A 15,248-nucleotide genomic window follows, 5' to 3' on the forward strand; every position below is an offset into this window, starting at 1 on the left:
GAAAGGGCAAATCTGAGAATATTCTAAAGACTTAACATATGCTGACTAGTCCTCTTCAACATTCAACAATCCACAAATAATGGTTATTCAATGAATGAATATTTGTTGGTGAAATTAATTTTATTTTCTTCCTTCTGAATCTCCTGTTATGAAAAAAAAATCATTGGAACCTTTCCTTTAAGCATCAATATGTAAAAACATTTCAAAATTAAAAGAAAACTCATTTAATTTAACAAAATCTTTGATCAAGTGGCATGTGATCTGTGCCACAAAAGCCTCATGTAACACTTTATTGTTTATTTATTTGAAATGGAGGACGGGAGTGAAGTTTTATTGTTTATTTATTTGAGATGGAGGAGGGAAGTGAGGCTTTACCTTCATGGAACCTAAACTATGTGCAACAGAGAAGCTGCCTTCTCTAAAATAACCATGACATAATGTTTATGGGAAAGCTATTTTCATAATGTTTAGTACAAGGTAGTAGAATTTATCCCTAAGTGGAGTCATGTTTATTTATTGTTAGTGGTTTGAACTGCACTGTATCTGACCTTTCCTCATTAGAAAAAGCATGAGTCTTAGCTCTCTTCAGATCCCCACTCTTCTGAACAACTTATCAGTTAGCCAATACTAGCCAAAAATCATGAAGACTTTATAAAGCTGACTAGTGCTAAGGAAAAAAAAATGAGGGAGTCAAAAAATTGGCACCATTCTCAATACAAATGTGGCCTTGTGGGGGATATATAATAGCATCTGTGTTACCTAGTGGGAAAATTGAAGGACATAACTGCCTCAAAATTGGGAAACTTCTCCAAATTTTACCCAGATTCTTCATTGTGACCCATTAATGAAATAGGAAGTAAAGAGTTGTAGGGCAGACCAATAAAATCCATTAACACACTGGGGATGATTGTTATGATGAGTGTGTCCTTAGGGTTCAGTTGAATTTAAGAAATTCCCCTCCCAAGCCTTGCCAACAAGTCATATGGAAAATCTAGGCATAAAACTTTTCTTCCACTTTCTTCCTCAGTCATCTGAGAACTTCTGACACCTAAACTAATAGCAGAGGTCATGTATCTGATATAAAAAGATTGTCACTATATTAGACATAAATATATCTATATAGTTCCCTGAAGACTACAGAGGGCTTTCCTCACAAGACAATGAATTAGGTGCCATAAGTGTTATTATTCCTTTTTCACAAAAAAGGAAACTTTGGAAAGGTTTAATGACTGACTCAAAACACACTCAGATTTTTTTTTACATAAATGATAGATATGAAAAAAGCATATATTTTAAAAACACATAGTAAAAAAGAGAAGTAGACATACTCTAAAACAAGTTAATTAAGGTAAAGAGCAGAAGAGAAAGTAATATCTAGGTTATCCATTACATTATGATGTCTAAATTCTCTGCATTTCAGAGACAAAGAACTGCCATTGTATAAAGACTAGGTGAAAGAAACTAGCTACAGAGGTAAGAGTGAAAAGATATTACATTGCTGCTCTACTTTTAGAAAAAAAAAATAAAAAGGAGAAAGGATGGGAATTGTCTGTATTATTGTAGAGAACATTTAAACTACCCTTGTATAGTTTGAATTTAGCTGCTCTAAATAAAACACAATATGCAATAGCACAAAATGGGAAAGGGAATATTCATAAAAAAAGATGAAACTTCGTGCAATTTCCTCACTATATGAGTTTTCAATATGTACAGATGAAGACTAGCTAAACAAGAAATTATTTGAATATTTCAGAACTGTTTATGTATTTCACAAAACAAAGACCACTCATTCCTTGGAAGATAAATCACTCAACTGAATATCACCAACATCACTAGATATATTTATTTCTCAAACAGCATAAATAAATCTGATATCCCTCAAAAATAAAATGATCACTTTCTATTTTCTTACATAGTCAAAGAGTTGCAAAAGACTTTAAGTGGTCATGTAACTCCTTTTTTATGGATAATAATACATTTCATCTATCCTCCTTTCTTTCCCTCTGACCATAATTTGACTTACACTGACATTTCATCTTATCTTCCCAATACTTATCCACACAAAGCCTCCACATCAATTCAATGCCTCTACTCTATATTCCTTCAATATCTTTTGTGCTTTCATGCCTACATGATTTGGCTCAAGGCTTTCCATCTATTTATCCATATTCTACTCAGTCTATCTTACAAAATCCAGTTCATCTCTAATCTTCAGCAAGAGCCCTCAAAGATCCTCCAGATAGTCTTACTCACTTCCAGAATATAATGAGTCTTTTATCTTTTCTGATGACAATTCTCCAAATTACAGAATCAACAAGATATAAAAGACTTTCAAATTCATTTAGTTTAATCCTTTTGTTTTATAAATAAAAAGCTTGAAGCATAAGAGCATTAAGAAATTTGTACAAGTCACATAGCTAAAAAGTTACAAAAAAGAATGTAGGTCTCCTGCCTATTAATGATGGCTTCTTCTACTACACCATGATCTCTTTGTATAGTCACTAATTATGAATAGTGCTTTGTAATATCTATTTTATGACTGTCTTCAATAAATAAATGGAATTTTAAAACATTTATTAAATGTCTACTGGGTATTAAATTTGTCTTCTACACTAAAAGCAAATTAAATGCTTAATGATCTCAGCAATTGACATCTTGTTCAAAACACTGTAATCTACAATGTCAATAACTTTCAAGACCTTAATGAATATTGAAGACCAAGTTGCATGCCTATTGATTTCAATTGGTTCAGAACTACAATTATAAACACTTTTCTGAAAGAAATGCCAGTTAGATTCATTCAAGCATTGGATCCTGTAATGGAATAAAAAGTAATATAATATTTCCTTAGAACCTATTAAAATATAATAATATAATACTCCTCTTCTCCAACAGAGAAGAACATATACTATTTAGAGGAATTGATATAAGATTCCATGAAGAAAACAAAAATGAGATACCATATATTGTGCATTTGATGAGAATAAGGTTAAATGATGAAGAACTGAATCATGGGGTGAGGGGAAAGTATTATTTCTCTGGCAAATTTAATTTGAAGATATAGTCTATGCTATCAAAATCATAATTTATGTAATTCTGGTTTCTCCATTGAAATTTTCAGTTCCAGATATCCAATAAGGAGTTGGCATTATAATATTGTATTCAAGGGGGAAAAAAGAGATTAAAGTTCTCTGTATATAAAGATCTAGAAATCATATGCATAAAGAGGATAGTTAAACCAATAGGAATTAATGAGATCATCAAAAGTGATAATGCAGAGGGAAAAGAGAAAAGGGGTCTATGATTGAGTCATAAAGAAAACCCATAGTTTGGATGAGTAACATAGATGAAGCAAAATAGGAATAATTAGACAAAAAGAACAACTTTTAAAGCAGTGTCATTAAAAACCTAGACAGGAATGTCTAGAAGGAGGCAAGCAACAGTTTCAAATATATAAAGACTTCAAGAATGAGGACTCAGGAAAAAAATCAGTAGATTTGACTATTAAGAGAGAGTTTGTGATGCATGATGAAACTGAAACTAGATCATAGAGGGTTTCAAAAAGAATTAGAGGAAATGAATGAATGGAAATGACTAGAGATAATATTTTTTTCAAATTCAACTTCAAAAGGGAATTGAGATATGGGATGAAAGTTGAATGGAAAGTTAATTCCAAGCAAGTGTTATTAAAGGATAAAGTAATTAGCAGTAACATGTAGAAGAGAAGCCAGTAGATAGGAAGAGAAAAAGCAGAGAGCAAGAATAATAGTATAGACAGATCTGAGTATTTTAATCCTTTTAGGAAATGATCATATAGCTCCGATTCAATTATATTCAATGAAGTTTTATTAATCATTTACTATGCAAAGTACCAGGAAAGCAAAGACAAAACCAAAATATAGTGTGCCCGTAGTCAAGTAATTTACATTGTGCTTAAAGTACATAGGTCAGTCAATGGACAGGTAACTCACAGATATTCCCCAAAGTAGTTTTACCTAGTGTTCCCTTACCAACAAGGCTATAGTTAAAACTGTCTTTGCTTTTTCTGTTTCTTCCCACTCTTAAAAATGTGCTCATTAAGTGATAAATTTGCCTAAATTAAAGCAGCAGGAAGAAAAAAGAAAACTGAAGTATTGAATAATGAAAAAATAGATTATCAGTTCCTGAATATTTGATAGTTGCCTGTGTTTTCATTTCAAAATGCATTCAGACAGTGTGCTTTCTATAATTACAAAAAGGTTTGGTTAGAAAAAATAAGTAATCATAACATGCCTAACTGTGAATTTTGCTCCAAATAAAACTTTGAAATAATAAACAAAAGGCATCTGAGTTTAGGTACTAAATAACAAGATAAAACAGTTTGGTTTCTACTAGTCTTTTTAAGATATGTATCAAATAGATAACAAAAAGTAGGTTTCTGAAGAAGTCTTAAAGCCTTCCAAAGTGGAAGAAGCTAGAAGAATCACCAAAGATGAATAAAAAATGTTTAGGTAGGCTTGAAAAGAGAGAAAAAGAGTCAAAGGCTGTGCCTATGCAGTGCCAAAACAAACAGTTGAAAAGTGAAACCTTTAGTCAATCAACTGGTTGTTTTGTCTACTTTAAACCAAATAACTGGTTTGACCTTATTTTTTCCCACTCAATTGACTGAATGGAGTAATTGTTTTCAAATTGTATTGACACAGCCATAGTGAAGAAAAGAGTAAAGGAAGGAAAGTCAAGAAGATATTTGGCCTCAAAAAAATTATTACATCCTCCAAGCAAGACTAGAGAGATGAGATAACAGTGAGTCATGGATGAAAATAGGAACAAATTTTATAGAAAGAAAAATATCATAAATAAAAAATGAATAAAAATTAAAGATTAAAATAGTAATTGGAGAAAAAGTCAAATAAAATTTTTCCCTAGATTTTGAGAAGCTTTTATTTGACAGAAGAGATTGCTATTAGAGACCTAAGTTGGAAAAAGTTGAATTTTTAAAAATATAAAGCCAAGTTGAAGGGTGAGGATTGAAAGGATCTGTTTCTTGTCTTCTGTACTTTGAAATAAAGACTGAATTTATTCTTGCTTGTCTTACTTACAATGATATCCTAGTGTACTATAGTAATAATCAGTTGCTCATCAGTTGGCCAACAAGACCCCCTCTAGAAAGAAGTGCATTACAATCAGAACATGTAAATAAAGTAATCATGTCTTTTATGACTTAAGTTATTCTTTTTCAGAAGGATGTGCAAGACCTACACAAAAGCACTAAGATAATACATTAATCAGGAAGGTAAAGAATCAGGAAAGCCAGCTTTTATAATATAACTACTTTAAAGAAAACTAATCTGAAGGCATTCTGAGTTCTTTGTCCACTGATCAACAAATACATGTAATTTTAGAGTCAATAAACTATATTAATCTTGACATTGTCTTCATAAATGAAACCAGATAACAAAAAGTAATTACAGCTAAAAAAATTTGATTCCCCCTTGATAAGAATCCAAAAAAAAGTTTATATAGTTGGTTATCATATCTAAATTAAACTAGAAACATAAATACATGTGAGTTGGTTATCTTACATTACATTGTTTGTATTAATTGTGGTTTATAAAGAACATGTACATAGTTATAAGTTTAATTCAGATAATAGGAGGTAAGGGAGTTATATATGAAGAATTTAAACTATGAAAAACAAATAACTTAATAATTCAATATTCAAATACATCAAAAAATAGACATGAAGAGAATAGCAAAAAGTGTTTTGTAAGTAGTTCATGAGTGACAGGTAAAATGTTTGTAGTATATATAGAAGTTTCACACCTATATAATACTTACTTTGAGGAAATAGTAGGGAAGTTTTCAACTTGGCAGTACCAAAGAGCAACTCATCAAAAACAAATTAAAAAAAAACAACAATATTTTAATAGAGAGTAAATGATCGATTATTGAAGTATGAATCTACAATATACAGTCAGAACATCAACTTTTTACAGTAAAAAACACAATTAATACCAAACTAGAGGAAATGTTAAAAAGATACAGTGTGCAATTGATGGAATTCTAATCTGACCTTTTTAAACAAAGTTTTGATTCCTCGAAATGGGAAATGGATAAAATCACAAACAGATTTTGCAGGAAAGTATCCTTGTTTCTACAAAAGTATAACCAATATAAATCAATTGCCACAATAAAGAAAAGAAGAACCTAAAAATCACTTTTAGCTAAATACATTAACACTTGTCAAGTGAAAAGATGAAGCAGTCAAAGACAGCATGTTGAGACTATAAATTGTAAAATACTATAGTGCATTATTATAAGCAGTATTACCTCATAAAATAGCAAGAAGCAGATGGTAAATGACTTTGCAGTATGTTTGGCAAGTATAAAAGGGGTGTAAAGTTTCCCCAGGAATATATTTCTCTATTATTTCTGAAAGACAATTTAATTTACACAATCCCAAAAAAATGAAGTTCTTATTTCCCCATCAATTTAACTATTAACTAATCACTTAGACTTTCTATCATGAATGGATTTGTAAAAAGTTATTTATATATATGTGTGTGTGTGTGTGTGTGTGTGTGTGTGTGTGTGTGTGTGTGTATGCTTATCAGGCACTGTACTTACTAGCATAACAGGAAATATAAATAATTTATTTAAAATATCAATCATTGTGATATGAAGAAAATTCATGGAGGGTAGGGTAGAAAGCAAGATGAATTCATGGAGGGTAGGGTAGAGGCAAGATGATAAAGTAAAAACAGGAACTCAAACTCCCTTCCAAACAACTTAAAAACAACACCTCTAAATAAATTTTGGAGATGTAGGTCTCCTCCATCCCAAGAGCTGAACCAAACATTAAAAATCAAGAAATAGATTGGGAAAAATGAGTAAACAATGACAAAAAACAAAAAAAACAAAAAACCCTGATCATGGAAAAGTAACTATGGTGACAAGAAAGATCAAAAACACAAATGCAGAAAAAGACAATAGTCTGAAAAGCTACAATTAAAAATATGGATTGTTTCAGGCCTAAAAGAAGTCCTAGAAGAGTTCAAATAATATTTTAAATAAAAAAAGGAATAAAAATTGGTGGAAGACATGAGAATATTGTAAAAAATCATGATAAGAAGAGTGGATAGATTGGTCAAGGAGGCACTCCTCCAAAAAAATACTGAGTGAAAAAAACACTTAAAAAATATAATTGGCTAAATGGTAAGAGAGGCACAAAAATGTGAACTCCTTAAAAAGAGAACTCCTTAAAAAGCCAAATTGGTCAAATAGGAAAATGAATGAATGAATAGATAGATAAATAGATGAATAAATGCAAAAAATTCACTGAAGAAAATAGTTTCTTGAAAATTAGAATCAGGTAAGTAGCAATTACTGATTACATAAGAAATCATCAATACATTAAACTAAAAATGAAAAATAGAGAAAAAATGTGAAATATCTCATTGGAAATGCGATTGACCTTTAAAATAAATTGGGGAGAGACAATTTATGAATTATTGGACTATTGAAGCCATAATTAAAACAAACAAACAAAACAAAACAAAAAAAAAAAAACAACTAGACATCATTTTTCAAGAAATTATGAAGGAAAACAGCTCTGATATCCTAGAACCAGAGGGTAAAACACAATTTTTTTTTTTAAATACATTCATCACTTCCTGAAAGAGATGCCAAAATGAAAACTCTTAGGAATATTATAGCCAAATTACAAAACTTCAAGTCAAGAAGAAAATATTGCAAGCGGTAAAAGAAGCAATTCAAATGTCATGAAGACACGCTTGGTATAATACAAGATTTAGCAGCTTCTACTTTAAAGAATCAGAGACTATTTAAAGAAATATGATGTTCTGGAGGGCAAAAGAGCTACAATTACATCTACAAATCACCTAACCAACAAAACTGAGTATACTCCTTCAAGGGGGGGTGGGGAGGATAGATATTTAATGAAATAGAGGACTTCAAGTATTGCTTATTAAAAGACCAGAAGTCAACCTTTGGGATAAGAGAGGCTTTTTTTTTTTTTTTTTTTTTAATTTCAGTATTTTCCTCTAAAGTTGAAAATTGGTCTTATTTATTCCTACAGTAACTTTCTATTGTTGTATTCTTTCTCCTTTGCTTGCTCATTTTGTAGCAGATTGTTAGTATGACCATTTCTTGTCTTGGAGTATAAAAAAAATGCCTCTGGTTTAAAGTCCTCCTTTAATTGTCCTCTCTGGCCTGGAACCAAAAACCAGAAATTCTACTCTCCTGAAATTGTCCTGAAACCAACAACCTTTCTACCCAATTATTTTTACACTGCCTACTTGTGAGCTATCTCCTCCTCATCCAGGATCATGTTTGGCAGCACAGCTGTGCCTGATGTTGCTTATCAGCAGAGTTTCCCTCAATCTTTTCCAAGTCCCAACACTGCAAAGGAGGTGAAAAATTATTCTGGCTATCTGCTTGCTGTTTGTTTGGAATTAACCTTCAGATGTATAGACTTCATAGAGTTCAAATCTTATCCTACCTAGTATTTTTCTTCAGATTTCCTCCAGAAGGATCATTGTTTTGTTAAAACTCTTGTTTATTTTTGTCATTTTACATTAGCCCTGAGATGCTCTTTTTCTTGCTTGGTGGGAAGGATCTGAAGAGTTTGGGATTTCCTGACTTACTCCTCCATTTTCTCAGGATCCCCTCCTCCAAAGGCTATTTTAAAATTAAACCTAACAAATGCAACAGGAATCATATGATGCAGAATTATCTGTTACTTCTGGCCAAACTCATGTGTGTGACCGAGTGCTATGGGAGCTTGATATAATTTAGCTACTGACTCTGTGATGTATTAAAAGGAAGCTATCCCACTCTTGGTTTCTCTTCTCTGTTGTGACCTCATTAGTATCCTGGATATCTTAGAATTAGCAGTAGTCAGGATAAGCAAAAGCCTTTATTCTTGGTCTTTTGGGGTCATTGTTAGGGGATTAGATATAGGAATCTCCACACTTCCTTTCTCTCTCTCCACCTCCAAAGAATGATCCTGTTTGTCCTACTCCACCCTCTGATCTCTCTTCCCCTTCTTTGTCCACACCCATAGATCTAGCCAGCACAGAGTTAAGTAGGGTCATTCTCCAAGCATATGTTAATAGAGAATTGTCCATTGGTAATTAGCTTTAAGTGCTAGGTTATCTTATATTAAGTGCATCTGCTCAGTTCTAGCCCTTTACATCTCCCACTTTCTTTTGTTTTAGAATACAGGTGGTCACACCATCCATGACTTCTCAGAGAGGTGAGAACCCCAAAAAGGAGGTGATCACATCCTCCCGACTTCTCAGGAATGGAGGTGAAAACAATGAAAAGGAGGTGATCACCACTCTTCCTCCCCACCCCACCCCACCCCCGACTTCTCAGGAAGAGAGATGAAAGCACTAGAAGGGAAATAATCACACCCTCCCTGACATCTCAGGAAGGGAGATGAAAACCATCAAAGGGAATTTGGGATTGTTAGCGGGTTTCTGGGCTGAAGGGTCTTATTAGGGACAGGTGTACACAAACCCATCAGCATGGGAGATATTACACAACCACATAGCAATAACACACAGGCTATTAGTGCACAGGCTATTACTGATGACTCTCCCCACAGTCAGTGCATGCTCGATGAGGTGTAACAAACATGAATTGTACATGCAAGTAGTGATATAACAAACAATATAAATCAACATGTTCTTGTAAATGATTTCCAGAAATCCTAAAAGGAGGGTATGCAAACATCAGTCACATATATGCCTTCTTCAACAGCCAAGAGATAGTCCAAAATCAATCTATTGTCCATTGCTTCATGTGTCAGGGAATCCAATGATCCCCACAAGCTTTTGAAGTTCTGTACTTGTCTTACAAATCTTTCTTTGTGTCAGGGATGTTATAAGATCCTTCCTGAGAGGAGCTGGTGAAGTAACTCAATATATCCAACAGCCATCATGAGGACAAAAGAATATGACAAGTTAACACTCATAGCCTGCCTCAGAGACCTTGATCCTCAGTTTTAAGCTCTCTCCTTTGTTTCCTTTTTATCTTGAGTGAATCAGCATCAATTTTAAGATGGACTTAGCCAATCTGGAAGGGCAGAATGAATGTTAGAGGTCTAACATTCAAAACTGAGAAGACTGGATATAAGTTAACATCCCTTGTGGGTTACTGCCTCTTATGCCAGGCTTATCTAATACTATCATTTAGCTAATGATTTGCTTTGTATTTTCATATTTCTCTTATTTATTTGTCAGTGTATATGTTTTTTCTCCTAGGAAAATTTCCTGGGAGAATATTTTTCTCTATTTGGGTCTTCTAGCTCATTCTCTATTTACCCATTTATTGATACATGTTATACCTTCACAGAAGTCATAAGTACTAATTGAATATGGAATAAATGAATAGGTATTTTGTAAAAACCAAAGAAAAAATTCAACTTTCTAATAAAAACAAATAGATATTTGTTAATCATTTGATATATGTCATTGTGCCAGATGTGGGAATATTTGATTCTTGAATATATTGGAACTATGATCTCTATATCAGTGTAAGTATCTTTCCACAATTGCTGATAACCCATCCTGAACTACCTATAAAATGAAACTTTTGCACATAATCACCTGGAAATCCTTCAAAATTTGTTCACTATTATCCAGGGAAACTTCTTCTGGTTTTCTTGATGCTATATGGATGAATATCTGCTTGTCTTTTTTTTTTCTTTTTTGGTTATATATCACTGTTGACTTTTTATACTGCTTTTCTTGCATTTTTTTCTTCTGAAATGTGTTATACCCCCTATGTGACTCTTCATTGCAATTATAAAATATTATAAAACAGCAACATCAATCAACCTCAAAGTTTTGATAAATTCTGTTTTCCACACTTATAAATCCCTCCTCTGCCCCAATCTACATCTACAAAGTAGTGGCAATGGAATCTCCTCATACCTTTCTTCCCCTAATACCCAGCTATCATCCATTTTTTCTTCATTATCTCTGAAATTCCCTGTTTCCAGTTTAACCTTAACCTTGTTCCTTTTCAAATATGCATTATCTGCATAAATCAGTATTGTAAAAAAAATTAATCATTCTCGATAACAAAGATATGCCACTTAAAAGTCCACTGGTTTTTAAGACAAAAAAAAAAAAAAAAAACCCCACCAGGTAATTAAAATGTCAAAAAAACTTAAAAATTAATTTAACTTCCCTTATCTTTAAAAGAAAAAGTTTGTACATGTCATTTTATTTTTTTATTTTTTTATTATAGCTTTTTATTTACAAGATAGATGCATGGATAATTTTTTCAGCATTGACCCTTGCAAAACCTTCCATTCCAGCTTTTCCCCTTCTTCCCCTTACCTCCTCCCCTAGATGGCAGGTATACCAATACATGTTAAATATGTTAAAGTATATGTTAAACACAATATATGTATACCTATTCATTCAGTTATTTTGCTGCACAAGAAAAATCAGACTTAGAAATAAGGTAAAAATAACCTAAGAAGGAAAACAAAAATGCAAGCAGACAAAAATAGAAGTGGAAATGCTATGTTGTAGCTCAAACTCATTTCTCATAGTTCTTTTGCTGAGTGTAACTGGTTCTTCTTCATTATTGAACAAATGGAACTGATTTGATTCATCTCATTGTTGAAGATGGCCACATCCATCAGAATTGATCACCATATAGTATTGTTGTTGAAGTATATAATGATGTCTTGGTTCTGCTCATTTGACTCAGCATCAGTTCATGTAAGTCTCTCCAGGCCTTTCTGAAATTATCCTGTTGGTCATTTCTTACAGAACAATAATATTCCATAACATTCATATACTACAACTTATTTAGCCATTCTCCAATTGATGGGCATCCATTCAATTTCCAGTTTCTAGCCATTACAAAAAGGGCTGCCGCAAACATTCTTGCACATACAGGTCCCTTTCCCTTCTTTAAGATCTCTTTGGAATAAGCCCAATAATAACACTGTTGGATCAAAGAGTATGTACAGTTTGATAACTTTTTAAGCATAGTTCCAAATTGCTCTCCAGAATGGTTAAATGCATTCACAATTCCACCAACAATGTATCAGTGTCCCAGTTTTCCCACATCCCCTCCAACTTCAGCATTATCTTTTCCTGTCATCCTAACCAATTTGAGAACTGTGTAATGATATCTCAGAGCTGTTTTAATTTTAATTTCTCTGATTAATAATGATTTGGAGCATCTTTTCATATGGCTAGAAATAGTTTCCTTTTCTTCATTCAAAAACTGTCTATATCCTTTGACCATTTATCAATTGGAGAATGGCTTGATTTCTCATAAATTAGAAGCATTTGTCTATATATTTTGGAAATGCTGCCTTTATCAGAATCTTTGATTGTAAAAATGTTTTCCCAGTTATAGCTTCCTTTCTAATCTTGTCTGCATAATTTTTGTTTGTACAATTTTTTTAATTTGATATAATCAAAATTTTCTATTTGTGATAAATAATTATCTCTAGTTCTTCTTTGGTCATAAATTCCTTCCTCCTCAACAGGTCTGAGAGGTAAACTCGCCTATGTTCTTCTAATTTATTTATAATCTCATTCTTTATGCCTGGATCATGAACCTATTTTGACCTTACCTTGGTTTACACTGTTAAGTGTGGATCAATGCCTAGTTTCTGCCATACTAATTTCCAATTTTTACAGCAGCTTTTGTCAAACAGTGAAGACCCCCAAAACTGGGGTCTTTGGATTTGTCAAACACTAGAGTATTAGGATTACTAGGTGAGAACTCAGGTTGTCTGGACAGTGACAAGGTGAGAATTCAGGTTGTCTGGACAATTACAAGGTGAGAACTCAGGTTGACTTGATAGAAGGAGCAAGCTCATTGGCTGAAGCGGTTCTTCCCAGAAGCCCTTGCATTATCCCACGCCCATTCTCTGGGAGGATAAAAGAGAGGACAGCCAGAGATAGAAGAAGACTCTGCATTGCATCAGGCTTGACGGGGCTCTCTGCAGGAAGGGAAGTCACTTCTCTGGACAAGAGTTAACAGCAACTGCCTGGAGACAATGGTTCGTTACAGGAAGAAGAATCTGTCGGAGAGATTTGAGTAGAAGACACAGCAGATCTCTTCCCAGAGAGTGATACAGCAGCTTCTGGAGACGACAGCTCGCTACAATTGGCGTCCACACGTGGGGCAAGGACTTTTGCTTATCCTGACAAGAGGAGCTAGACCAGACCTTTGCAATTTGGCGCCCAATGTGGGGCTGTTTTTCATTCCCTGTGGCAAAACTGTCCATTCATATCTTTTATAAGGCTCGGCCAAATTAACACTAGGCACTGAAAAAGCAAATCTTTTCATATCCTCCTTATCTAGAGGAATAGAATAGAAACAATCCTTAATGTCTATAACCCATAGAGGCCATTCTCTTGGCAACTGAGTAGGAGATGGAAGTCCAGGCTGAAGAGTTCCCATAGTTTCCATCTGTTCATTTACTCTTCTTAGATCAGTTATCATCCTCCATTTTCCAGATTTCTTTTTCACCACAAATACTGGGGAATTCCAAGGACTTAGAGAAGGCCACAAGTGTCCTTGGTCAAGTTGTTCTTGCACTATGTCTAATAAGGCCTGAATTTTATCACTTCTTAAGGGCCACTGTTCTACCCACACTGGTGAATCAGTCTTCCACTGAATAGGCTATCTGCCTTTGAATTTCCATCAAAAATGGGACCTGGAAGTCCACTATGTGAGTGGACATGCAAGATATAAATCTTGCCTGGATGTAACCTCGGCTGCCATCATGCCCCACTTGGGGGGCTGAAGCTGGGACCCATCTGTCATTTCCCTGGGTCAATCTACATTCGGAGGCCCAGTGGAGGCCCTTGTGACATTTTGGACATGGAATTTTAGGTCTTATGCTTACTATTTATATAAACCTATGCTTTATATAGGACCTATGCTTTGAGGGGTAAGACAAAGGTATCACTTAAATTTAAAAATCATTTCAATAGCTCAACAATATTTAGGAGATATTGTACATCATTTTATCCCAGTACTCTCTCTGAGAAGTGTTGAGTAGCTGTATGGATGAATATCTACTTGTCTTTTTTTTTCTTCTTTGGTTATACATCATGGGTGACATGTTTTATACTGCTTTTCTTACAATTATTTTTTTCCTTTGAAATGGGCTTATAGTCACTACGTGACTCTTCACTGCATTTATAATATAAAATATTATAAAACAGCAACATCTATCAACCTCAAAATTTTGATAAGTTCTGTTTTCCACACAGGTAAATCCCTCCCTTGCTCCAATGTACATCTGAAATGCAATGGCAATGGAACATTTCTCCTCTTAACTTTCTTCCCTTTATAGCCAGCTACCATCTAATTTTTTTTTTCCTCCATTACTTCTGAAATTACCTGTTCCCAATTTAACCTTGTTCCATTTAAAATATCCATTATCTGCATAAATCAATATTGTGAAAAATTAATCATTCTCAGTAACAAAGATATGCCACTTAAAAATCCACTGGTTTAAAAAAATAGATGTCCTCTGTGGTTCTTTTCAACAATAAGGTAATTCAGACCAATTCCAATGATTTTGGGATAAAAAGAGCCAATTGCACCCAGAGAGAGGACCATGGATGACAATATAGTATTTTCAGTTTTTTTTTCTTGTAGTTTGTTTGCATTTTATTTTCTTTCTCATTTTTTTCTTTTTGATTTGATTTTTCTTGTGCAGCATGATAATTATGGAAATTTGTATAGAAGAATCACACATGTTCAACATGTATTGGGTGATTTGCCATCTAGCGGAGGGATGGGGGAAAGGAAGGGAGGAAAAAAATTGGAACACATATTTTTTCAAGAGTGAATGTTGAAAATTATCTATGCATGTTTTGAAAATTAAAAAGATTTAATAAAAAGAAAAGGAAGGAAAGAAGGAAGGAAGGAAGGAAGGAAGGAAGGAAGGAAGGAAGGAAGGAAGGAAGGAAGGAAGGAAGGAAGGAAGGAAGGAAGGAAGGAAGGAAGGAAGGAAAAAACAATAAAATAAATTAGGTGTCCTCAGAGTGTTGGGCTCTCTTCTTTCCTCTACAATATCTAACTTGATGATTTTATCAGCTTCTTAGGATTTAGTTAACACCTTAATGCAAATTAGGGTTAGATCTATACATTAAGCCCTAATCTCTCTCTTCTATACAGTTATGCATTATCAATTGCCTTATGAACATATCAAAATGGGTGCTTCATTGGTATGTAAAATTCAACTTGTC

The sequence above is a fragment of the Sminthopsis crassicaudata genome, chromosome 4 (assembly GCF_048593235.1).
Source record: "Sminthopsis crassicaudata isolate SCR6 chromosome 4, ASM4859323v1, whole genome shotgun sequence".
Taxonomy (NCBI): domain Eukaryota; kingdom Metazoa; phylum Chordata; class Mammalia; order Dasyuromorphia; family Dasyuridae; genus Sminthopsis; species Sminthopsis crassicaudata.